Source organism: Solanum dulcamara, chromosome 8 (assembly GCF_947179165.1).
Source record: "Solanum dulcamara chromosome 8, daSolDulc1.2, whole genome shotgun sequence".
Classification (NCBI taxonomy): domain Eukaryota; kingdom Viridiplantae; phylum Streptophyta; class Magnoliopsida; order Solanales; family Solanaceae; genus Solanum; species Solanum dulcamara.
Window position 1 is genome coordinate 17,931,883 of NC_077244.1, and position 12,275 is coordinate 17,944,157.

Below are 12,275 nucleotides of genomic sequence, written 5' to 3' on the forward strand. Positions count from 1 at the left end.
CTTCTTATTCGAGACTATTTATGTTGAACTCTTCTCACTCTAACGCTTCTCTCTTTAAGTGTGGTTGAACTCCAAACTTTTTTGATGTGTTATATTTATAGGAGTAAGTGGCCACCTTCAAACTTCTTCAATCCAACCTAAAATTGGTTCAAGTCTTTCCATGAATTCAATCCTAGTTTGACTTGGTTTGCTTCTTTTCTTCACTTCACGTGTTGGACTTCATCTTTCTCCTTATTTTCAAGTTAATTTCATGTGCATAATTTATGAAAATTTTTCTTTTTTGATTTTAAGTTCTTTGTCAAATTGAATTAAGGCTAATTACAATTCTCTAAGATTTTCTTGTAATGACATCTTTCCATCATTATGAGTAAGCTAATGGGTAAGAAATGTGGGCCAAAAAACTACTGAGTAGTAACTTAAAAATTTCGAGCCTAGGCCAGACTTGGACAAAATCTGATTCAGGTGAGGTCTGGGGTAATTTAGTAATAAATAACTGATTGAATTATGAGTTTGATTGTTTGAGTTGATAGCCAAAACATTAAGGAGCCTGTACAACTTTATGAAATCGAATTCGGGCGAGTAAATCTCTCAAAATAGATTTTGGCGTGGAAGGGTGGTTTTGGTACGTCGAGGTTTGAGGGTGTGTTGTGAAATAGGGACTTGAAACTCAAATTCTGAGTCTCTGTTTTCATGCAACCCACCATGTGGGATTATTCTCACTATGGCGGAATGGTTTCGTTATGGCGAGCCAGTGGCGAATTAAATAGGTAAAAGTCCCCAAAAATGAAATTATTTCTGCAATTTTATTTTAGGAGAACAAAGGGTGACCTAGGGCCATTTTTTTAGTTTTTCACCAATCTCTTCGATAAAGGTAAGTAATTCATTTCTCTAATATATAATTCGATTCTTAATTAGTAGAATCTATAGGAATTAACTTGGGGAAAATTTTAGCCTAAAATTAATCATGGAAAAAGCCTTAGTTGAGTGTTAGGATCATGAACTTCGCCAAGGGTTAGTATTTGTGTTTGATCTAGGTAAATTAGGACAGTGTCATTGATTCTATTCATTATGAATTGTGATTGTGATTGTGGATATTGGATCGAGTAATACGCCGGTACATATTGGATTGGGTACCACACCGATACATATTGGATCGGGTACCACACCGATACATATTGGATCGGATATCACACCTATACATATTGGATCAGATACCACCCTAGTATATATTGTATCATGTGTCACACCGACACACTAATGATTAAATCGGGTGTCACACCGGCACACTAATAGTTTGAGTATGGTTCCAAAAGAGGACCATTGTTGACTATTGCATTTGTTATTGACTCTGGGAAGCTGTATATTGTTCATGAAATGGTAAATTGATATTGTGTATCGGTATATGTATTGTCTTACTATGTTTTGGTTACTTGTATATATTTCACTTACTAGACTAGTCACATGATTCTACCAGTACACTATTATTGTGTGTATTGATACTGCACTTGCTCTTTCTTTGTTGAGTACATGGCATCTTCAGATGGCTACTGACAGACCTTAGTTAGGAGATCATTGATTTGCAGAGTTAAAGAGTGAGCCAGTTCTTTTAGGCTACCGTGGATTCTTCTCAGTTGTAGTCCTTTTCTTTCAGACTTAGACTATTTACTCAGACACTCTAGACCTTTAGTAGAGTTTTGGTACAATCACTTTTAGGTTCTAGGATTAACTTCCGCATATTTATTTGTTTGGTTAATTTCTTGAATTTATGGAAATTTAGTTTAAAACTATTATTTAAAACATGTTTCCACTTTTTAGCTGTCTGTCTTTTATTAGTATTACTTAGTTGGGTTGTAGTAATGATTCTCCCACTAGAGGGTTAGTGTGGGTGCCACTCATGACTCGATTTAGTTTATGACAAAGTTGGTATCAAAGCCCTGGTTTGTTGATCTCGTTATACCAAACGAGTCTAGTAGAGTCTTAATAAATGATATAGAAATGTTTGACTTTTCTTCAAGAGGCTATAGAACTTTAGGAAATCTATGTATCTTCTTCTCCCTTTGTGATATAACTTGATTCTAATTGGTATTTGGTGATCCAAATTGGTGTCTAACCTTTTTCACTCTCTTATCTACAGATAGTAAACACATGATACAATGGTTTCAGGCCAGTAGCTCCCATCAATAAGCCAGAATAGGAGCCAATAGTGAGAAGACGTGGCCGGGGCAAGGGTAGAGGAAGAAGACAGGGTTGTGGCTGAGGAGGGCAGTACCCGCCAGAGGTAAAGTTCAAGCTGAGGATGTTTTAAGAGAAGAGACCCCTCTCATATGCCCAGGTCGAGGTGGAAGAGAATGTGGAGGTTGAGGTTGAGGAAGATGCTGAACCAGAGGAAGATGCAGAGGCTGAGACTGTAGGACTTCCCCTTTTAGACCCAGCTATAGCTTAACAAATTTTGACTTTTTTGGGCAGGTTGGTCAGCTCTAGAGCCATTCCCATGATGCAAGTCGCTTAAGTCCAGTCACTTATTCCGTTGCTGCTACAGTTCCTAAGATAGATGGAGTATTGGGTACTGGTGCCTTCTCCCGTCCATTTTTGGGCCCAGTGATGAGTGGCACTGAGCATGAGATACTGACCAAGTTTTTGAAGTTGAAGCCTCTAGTGTTTCATGGTTTTGAGAGCGAGGATGCCTATGAGTTTATCCTGGATTGCTATGAGAGGCTTCACAAGTTAGGTATTATACACTAATATGGGGTTGAGTTTGTGACTTTTCAGCTTCAAGGTGAGGCTAAGTAATGGTGGAGAGCCTTTGTGGAATGCTGATCACCAATTTTGCCTCCACTCACTTGGGTTTAGTTCCATGTCTTATTTTTGGTGAAGTATGTGCCTCAGACTCTAAGAAATTAAATGAATGATGAGCTTATGTCTCTTAAGTAGGGTGGCATGACTGTAGCCACTTATGAGGCTAAGTTCTATGCCTTGTTCATATATGTTACCTAGTTGGTGACCATAAAGGAGGAAAGGATCTATTTTTTCATCAAGGGATTGAATTTCGAGTTACAATTATTATTTTTCCACATGACCTTTGCAGGTAAAAGTTTCAATAAAGTGACAGACTTTGTGAAGAAAGTGGAAGGAGTTCGATGGGATGGTTAGGCTAAGGCTTTGGCTAAGAAGCCTAAGAAAGTAGGTAATTTTAATGGCTCCTACTCTAGAGGTTCAGGTAGGACGACAATTACAGCACAACTAATTCAGTTAGCTATGCCCGCTTCTATGAGTGGTTACTCAGGAACTCTAGAGTAGAATCCTACTCAGGATAGTTAGGGGGTTTCTTTACACCAGACATCTGGACTTCTTTTGACCACAATTGTTATAATTATGGGGAACTAGGGCACATGAGAAGAGGTTGTCCCCACTCTCGCATGACTTATCCCGTAGTAGACTAGATTAGTGGTACTGGAAGGCGAAGGTAATAATGGTAGAGGACGTCCATCAGGTGGGCGAAAAGGAAATTAGAGAGGTCATGGAGGCCGGGGAAATGGTAATGTAGGTAGAGAGGCACTGCAGCTAGGCAGAGAGGTTTCCCATCAGGATGACAGGGCACAATTTTATGCTTTTTTGGGCAGGACAGAAGCTGAGGTGTCTGATGTAGTGATCACATGTACTATTCTTATCTGTGATCGGATGACTACTATCTTATTTGATCTGGGTTCCACTTACTGTTATATGTCAGTACAATTTGCCTTGAGTTTTGATGTGATTTGTAATATGCTTGATGCCCCCATCCATGTATCTACCCAGTTAGGCTTTGTTGTAGAAACCCATGTCTATCGTGCTTGTTTTATTTTGTTTATAAGTTTTCAGACTTGGGCTGATTTGGTTATTTTAGATATGACTGATTTTGATATGATCTAGGCAAGACTTGGTTATCTCTTTATTATGTTGTACTTAATTGTAATGCTAATATGGTGACTCTAGAAATCCCAAGTAGGGAAAAGTTAGAGTGGGAAGGAATGTACAAGCCTAAGCCAGCTAAGATCATATCTTTCATTCGGGCTAGAAAACTGGTGGGGCGGGGTTGTTTGATCTTGGCTGATATTCGGGATGTTGAAGCAGAGTCCTCTTTTATTGAGTCTATTCCTGTAGTATCTGAGTTTAAGGAGGTGTTTCCTACTAACTTGCTCGGTATGCTTTTAGATAGAGATATAGATTTTTGTATTGATTTGGAGCTGGACACTCCCCCAATCTCTATCTCTCCTTATCACATGGTTTCGGTAGAATTAAGGAAACTAAGGCTTATATCTAAGAGATCCTTCATAAAGGTTTCATCTGTCCTAGTACTTCCCCGTGGGGTGCTCCGATCTTATTTGTTAAGAAGAAGGATGGTAGTATGAGGATATGCATAGACTATTGATAGTTGAATAGGGTCACCATCCGAAAGAAGTACATATCACCTCGTATAGATGATTCTTTGACCTGTTGAAGGGTGCATCACTATTTTCTAAAATTAATCTAAGATTTGGTTACCACCGGGTAAAGATTAGGCCTCAAGATGTACCTAAAACGATATTCAGAACTCAATATGGGCATTATGAATTCTTGGTAATGTCGTTCTGGTTGACCAATGCACCTGCAAGCTTATGAGTTTGATAAATAGGGTGTTCAAACCATTCCTAGATTCTTTTGTAATTGTGTTTATTGATGACATTCTGGTCTATTAGAAGAGTAAGGAAGAACAAGCAGACCATTTTTGTATTGTTCTAGGTGTCTTGGGGAGACACAAATTGTATGCGAAATTTTCTAAGTATGAATTCTGGTTGTCTTCAGTTGCCTTTTTTGGGGTATGTGATTTTCAAAAGAAGGGGTGATGGTAGATCTCCAAAAGATTGAAGCAGTCGAGAACTAGGTCCTTCCAAGTTTTGTGACCGGGATTAGGAGTTTTGTGGGGCCTACCAACTATTATCAGCAATTTATGAAAAATAATTTCTTCTATTGCAACACACTTGACAAGGCTGACTTAGAAGGAGGTACCTTTTGAGTGGAACGAAAAATGTGAAGAAAGCTTCTAAAAGCTCAAGATCCTTCTGACCACGATACCTATTCTGACATTGGCAGTTGAAGGTAAGGATTTCATTGTTTATTGTAATGCTTAATATTCGAGCTTGGGTGCTGTTTTGATCCAGGATAATAGCTTATGCCTCACGGCAGTTGAAGGTTCATGAGAGGAACTACCCGACGTATGATTTAGAATTGGTAGCTGTAGTATTTGCTCTCAAGATTTGGCGATATTACCTTTATGGTGTCAAGTATAAAGTGTTTACTGATCATCCTAGTCTACAATATGTGTTCACTCAAAAATTCTTGAATATGAGACAACGAAGGTGGAGGGAGTTGCTTCAATATTATGATGTCACCATTAAGTATCATTCGGGTAAAGCTAATGCGGTGGCAGACGCATTAAGTCAGAAACTAGTTAGTATGGGAAATCTAGCTTGTTTGGGTGTTTCTAAGCGACCTTTGGCTAGGGAGATTCAGGCTTTGGAGACAAAGTTCATGAAGCTAGGCATCTCAAAGAAAGGTGGGGTGCTGACAATTATTGAGGTTAGGCCCACCTTCATTGAAGAGATCAAAGCCAAGCAATTTGAAGATGAGAGTTTAAATAACCTTAGAAGGAAGACAGTGTCTAGCAAAGCACAATATGTGCTCTTGATGCAAGTGGCACGCTCAATTTTGGGTGAAGGATTTTGTTCCCTAATTGGATGACTTGATTCAGAAGGTGTTGATAGAGTCTGATAGTTCGCGGTACTCTATCCATCTCGGTGTGACCAAGATGTATGGGGATTTGAAGTAGTTTTACTAGTGACTTGACTTGAAGAAAGACATAGTCGAGTTTGTGACTAAGTGTAAAAACTGTTAGCAAGTGAAGTATGAGCATCAAAGTCCTGCAGGTTAACTTCAGAAGATGCCCATTCTTGAATAGAAATGGGAACGGATAACTATGGATTTGTGGTGTGTCTTCCTAAGACCTTGGGAAAGTTTTACTCCATTTGGGTTATGGTTGACAGACTGACGAAGTTAGCCTACTTCATTCCAGTTAGAGTGGATTATAATGCTTAGCAGTTGGCAAAGATTTATGTGTCAAAGACAGTAAGGTTGCACGGGGTGCACTTTCTATCATCTCAGACCGTGGTATGCAATTTAAATTAAAGTTCTGGGGGAATTGCATGAGGAATTGGGCACTCAACTCACTCAAAGATATGTTGAGGGCATGTGTGATTGACTTTGGAGTTCATTGGGATAAATTCATACCTTTGTGTGAGGTCTTCTACAATAATAGTTATCACTCAGCATTGAGATGGCATCATTTGAAGTACTTTATGAGAAAGGATGTAGATCGTCCATAGGGTGGTTTGAGGCTGGAGATGTGAAACCTTTAGGAGTGAATTTGGTAAATGATGCTCAGGATAAGGTAAGAAGTATCCAAGCTAATCTTCTAACAACCCAGAGTCGATAGAAGGAGTATGCAAATCATAAAGTGAGGGATATGACCTTTTAGGCAGGTGAACAGGTTCTTCTGAAGGTATCACCCATGAAAGCGGTCATGAGGTTCGATAAGAAGGGCTAGATTACTCCTCACTATATTGGCCCATTTTATATTCTTGATTATGTAGGTCCAGTGGCTTATAGGTTGGCTCTACCGCCTAGCCTCTCTGGAGTAGATTCAGTGTTCCATGTATACGTGTTAAAGAAGTACCAGACAAGTGCGTAGCTTCTTACGAGCAAACTTTTATGACCCATATAGTGGTCTATGACCCGTAGGAGTTGGTCGTAGACCCTCTTGCCCAATTTCTAGTGAGTCTAATAATTGGACTCCAAGTTTTATGAAAAGGACCCTATGGTTCGTAGGAAGGGACCCGTAGCGGCCTAAACCCATCTTAATGAGGGGCATTCCAGTCATTTTCCCACATTTCCCAAACTTAACCCAAGCCATTTTAGTACTAAATTTAGTCCCTTATCAGTAGTACCCAACAAGGTTTTTCTCTTATTAACACTTTGAAATTTTTGAGGGCAAGAATTGGGAAAAAGGAGAAGAGCTATGGTTCTAGGGTTTCAAGCGAGGTCTTCGAATTTCAACTAGTTAATAATCATTCCATTTATGTAAGGCTATCATAACATTGGACTAAGTTTGTCCTCATGCCCTACATGTTTCGATAGTCAAGTTGAGTATGAGTTTGTTTTGGGTTTCAGTTTTAATAAAGTGAATTCTTGAGTTAATTATATGACTTCTTATTGAGCTATAGTATATGTTTGGTTATACTTTGTTGAGCTGAGATTTTGATATTATGGATTTATGATTGCATTCACATGAACCCTAATTAAGTCTTTCGTTAATTATTTTATGCACTACTTTGAGTTAAATAATAATTATTTTCATCATTTAATTGAGAAAGAGTTTGAGCATGTGTTGATTTCAAGAAGTCTCTTAATAATATTTTCAACATGAGTTGACTTGGGGTATGACAAACTTGGTATCAGATTCAGGTTTTAAGACTCCTTAGGTATTTATGAAGCTGAGTCTAGTAGAGTCCTTCTTATTGGTGTGAAGCACGCCACATCTATAATGAGGAGGCTACAAGGATTCTAAGAATTGTTTCACTTCTTTCATACTCCATTTTGTGTTATAGATTTTAACTCTATGAAATCTCCTTATAATTCATGCATTTCATGATTTCAGATCATGCCTTCCAAAAAAGCCTTAAGTTAGAGGAACATCGTTGAGGATGAGATTCCATAACTATCCGAAATATAATCTAGAATCAAGCTCGAGTAGCTGAGAATAAGGTTGAGGATGGAACTCAGGAAGTTCCAAAGACTGCTTAGTCTACCATGACATTGGAGGCAGAATTTAGGGGAGTTATCTATATATCACCCAATTGATGGCTGCACAGTCTGGTCATTAGAACACTCAGTGCCTAACTCTAGTTCTCAAGATCCATCTACTACCAACCGAATTAGAGATTTTATGATGATGAACCCACTAGTCTTCACCGGGTCCAAAGTTGAGAAAGATCCTCAAAATTTTATTAATGACATTTGGAAGATCCTGAAAGCGATGCACGCACAAAGATAGAGAGAGTTGAACTTGTCTTGTACCAGTTGAAGGATGTTGCTAACGTCTGGTATAACTAGTGGGAAGAAAGTAGAGGTGAGGATGCTAAGCCTGCAGTTTGGGATGAGTTCGAGAATGTATTCATAGACCACTTCTTTCTGCAAGAGCTGAGGAAGGCAAAGGTAGAGGAGTTTATGAACCTAAACCAGGAGGGGATGACTGTCAAAGAGTAAAGCTTTAAATTCATTCAACTTTTCAGATATGCTCTAGAGATGACTCCCGGTGCAAGAGCCACAATGAGAAAGTTTATTTTAAGATTGAGCAGACATGTGAAGAAGGAGTGCCAGGAAGCTTTGTTGATCTCAGATATGGACACCTCCAGACTCATGGTGAATGCCAAACAAGTTGACGAGAATAGAAAGAAGCATAGAGAGAAGCATCAAAGCAAGAAAGCTAAGTCCACAGGTAATGAGCCAAACCATCAGAAAAGTGGAAATGACAATCGTTCTTTATTTTAGAAGAGTTTCTGATTATGCACCATCTTCAGCGAGTGCACCTGCAACCAATAACAAAAATGACCAGAGATCTCAAGGTAGCCGGAATTTCAGAGTTCAAGGCTCTTAGCCCAGGGAAGTATGGTCTAGATTTCTTCACACAGACCTCCTTGTGGTAAGTGTGGCAGACTCAACTTGGGAGTGTGTCGAGATGGCACTAGTAGTTGTTACAAGTGTGGCCTGATATATCACTTTATGATAGATTGCCCATCTGATAGGTAGGGTAATGGGGGCAACAAAGCCCAATCTTCTTCGGTAGCACCGCCAAATAGAGATAATCAGATAGGGGTTACTTCAGGAGAAGACGAGGTCCAAACCATCTGTATGCTATGGCTAATCGACATGAACAAGAAAACTCACCAGATGTTGTCACTAGTATGCTTAAAGTCTTTTATAACAATGTTTACATATTACTTGATCCATGTGCTCGCTAGATGTTGTCATTGGTATGCTTCAAGTCTTTTCTAACAATGTTTACACATTACTTGGTCCATGTGCTATTTTGTCTTTTGTGACTTCTTATTTAGCCATTAAGCTTGGGATTCTTCCCGAATGTTCTTAGAAATATTTAGTGTTTCTACTCTTGTTGGTGAGTCTATCCTAGCTAAGAAAGTCTATCGAGATTGTATAGTCTCTATCTAGTGTAAAGATACTTCTGTAGACTTAGATAAGTTAAATAAGGTAGACTTCAATGTCATTCTTGGCATGGACTATCTTTATGCTTGTTATGCCTCAGTTGATTTTAGATCCAAATTGTCAAGTTTCAGTTTCCAAATAAGCAGTTATTGAGTGGAAGGGTAGTCCAGCTTTGCCTAAGGGTCTATTCATCTCATACCTTAAGGCCAACAAGTTAGTCTCCAAGGAGTGTATATATCACATTATTCGAGTTTGAGTTAATAGTATGGAGACACCATCCCTTTAGTCAGTTCCTGTTGTGAGTGAGTTTCCTGAAGTCTTTACTGAGGATTTACCTGGAGTCCCTCTCGATAGGTACATAGGCTTCGGGATAGATGTTCTCCCTAATACTCAGTCAATTTCTATTCCTCTATATAAAATGGATCCCACAGAGTTAAAAATGCTAAAATAACAAGTGAAAGATTTCTAGATAAAGGGTTTATTAGGCTAAGTGTCTCACCTTAGGGTACTCCTGTCCTATTCGTGAGAAAGAAAAAGGGTTCTTTGAAGATGTGTATTGACTATCATCAGTTGAGCAAGGTTACTATAAAGAATAAGTACCCTCTTTCGAGAATTGATGACTTATTTGACCAACATCAGGGTGCCACTTATTTCTCTAAGCCATACATCAGATTAGGCTATTATCAGTTGAAAGAGAGAGATAATGACATTTTGAAGACAACTTTTAGAACCAGTTATGGTCATTATGAGGTCCTAGTTATGTCCTTCGATTTAACTAAAACTTCTGCAACATTTATGGACCTCATGAATAGAGTGTTCAAGCGGTACTTAAACATGTTTGTTATCGTGTTTATCAATGACATCTTGATCTATTCGAGAAATGCGGAGAAGCATACCAATCATCTCAGAATTGTTCTCCAAACTCTCAAGGAAAAGGAGTTGTATGCTAAGTTTTCAAAGTGTGAGTTTTGGCTTGCATCTTTGGCATTCCTAGGCCACATTATTTCTGGTGATGGTATTCTAGTAGATTCACAAAAAATTGAAGTTGTTAAAAACTGGCCTAGACCCACATCTTCGACTGATATAAGAAGTATTTTGGGTTTGGCTCGTTATTATAGAAGATTTATGAAGGGATTTTCATCCATATCATCGCCATTGCCTTAGTTGACTCAGAAGAAGACTACTTGTGAATGGTTTGATGCTTGTGAGAAGAGTTTTTAAGAGTTGAAAACAAGATTGACTACTGCTCGGGTTTCGTCCCTACTTGACGGAACAAATAGATTCGTAATCTACTGTGATGCATCCAGAGTTGGACTGGATTGCATTTTGATGTAAAAAGAAAAGTTAATAGCTTATGCTTCTAGACAGCTTAAGACTCATAAGAGGAATTATCCAACTCATGATCCAGAGTTTGTAGCAACAGTATTTGCTATCAAGATTTGGCGTCATTATCTTTATGGCATGCATGTAGATATATTCACTGATCATAAGATCCTACAATATGTGTTAAGTCAAAAAAAGTTAAACCTGAGGTAGATGAGATGCTTGAGTTGCTAAACGACTATGACATGAGTATTCTATACCACCCAAGTAAAGCTAATGTTGTTGCTAATGCTCGTAGCAGGTTGTCCAGGGGAAGTACCACTCATGTAGAGGAAGAGAAGAAAGAGTTGGCCAAAGAAGTGCATAAACTTCCATGATTGGGAGTTCGTCTTGTGGATTTTGATGAGGGAGGTGTTATTGTTCAAAGTGGGGATGAGTCTTCACTAGTTGTTGAGGTAATGAAAAAGCAAGATCAAGATCCTATCCTTCTTTAATTGAAAGAAGATTTTCAAAAACAAAAAGTGACAGCTTTTGACAAAGGGGGAGATGGGGTGTTGAGGTATCAAGGAATATTGTGTGTTCCATGTATAGATAACATTTAAGATAGAATGGTTGAGGCCCATAACTCTAGATATTCAATTCACCCAAGTTCTATAAAAATGTATCATGACTTGAGATAAGTCTATTGGTGTAATGGTATGAAGAGAGATATTGCAAAATTTGTGTCCAAGTGCCTGAATTGCCAATAAGTCAAAGTTGAGCATCAAAGGCCTTATGGTGTAGCTCAGACTATAGAGTTACCAAAATGAAAGTAGGAGATGCTTAATATAGATTTCATTATAGGTTTATCACATTCTCACAGACAACATGATTCGATTTGGGTGATTGTGGACAGGACAACCAAATCAGCCCACTTCTTGCCTGTTAAGACTATGGTTTCAGTTGAGTATTATGCGAGGTTGTACATTAGATAGATAGTGAGATTTCATGGAGTTCCCTTGCCCATTATTTCATATAGAGGTACTCAATTGATTGCTCAGTTTTGGAAGTCTTTTTATAAAGGTTTGGGTTGAAAGGTAAATTGTAGTAGGACTTTCCATCATCAAATAAATGGTCAGGTAGAGCGTACAATTCAGACTCTTGAGGATATGTTGAGATTCTGTATTATTGACTTCAAAGGTAATTGGGATGACCACTTGCCGCTTATTGAGTTTTCTTATAATAGTAGCTTTCATTCGAGCATTCAAATGGCCCATATGAGGCTTTTTATGGGAGAAGATGTAGATCGCCAATTGATTGGTTTGAGATTGGTGAAGCTGAGTTGATAGGGACAAACTTGGTTCACCAAGAAATGGATAAGGTGAAAATTGTTCAATAGAGATTGAAGACTACGTAAAGTTGTCAAAAGTCCTACATTGATGTTAGGAGTAGGGACTTGGAATTTGAGGTAAATGATTGGGTGTATTTGAAAGTTTCATCCTTGAAAGATGTTATGAGATTTGGGAAGAAAGGAAAGTTTATCCCCCGTTACATTGGTCCTTACTAGATTATAAAGAGAGTTGGCAATGTCACCTATGAGTTAGAGCTTCCACCAGAGTTAGATGTCGTTCATCCAGTATTCCATATTTGTATGCTTAAGAAATGCTTAGGAGATCTTT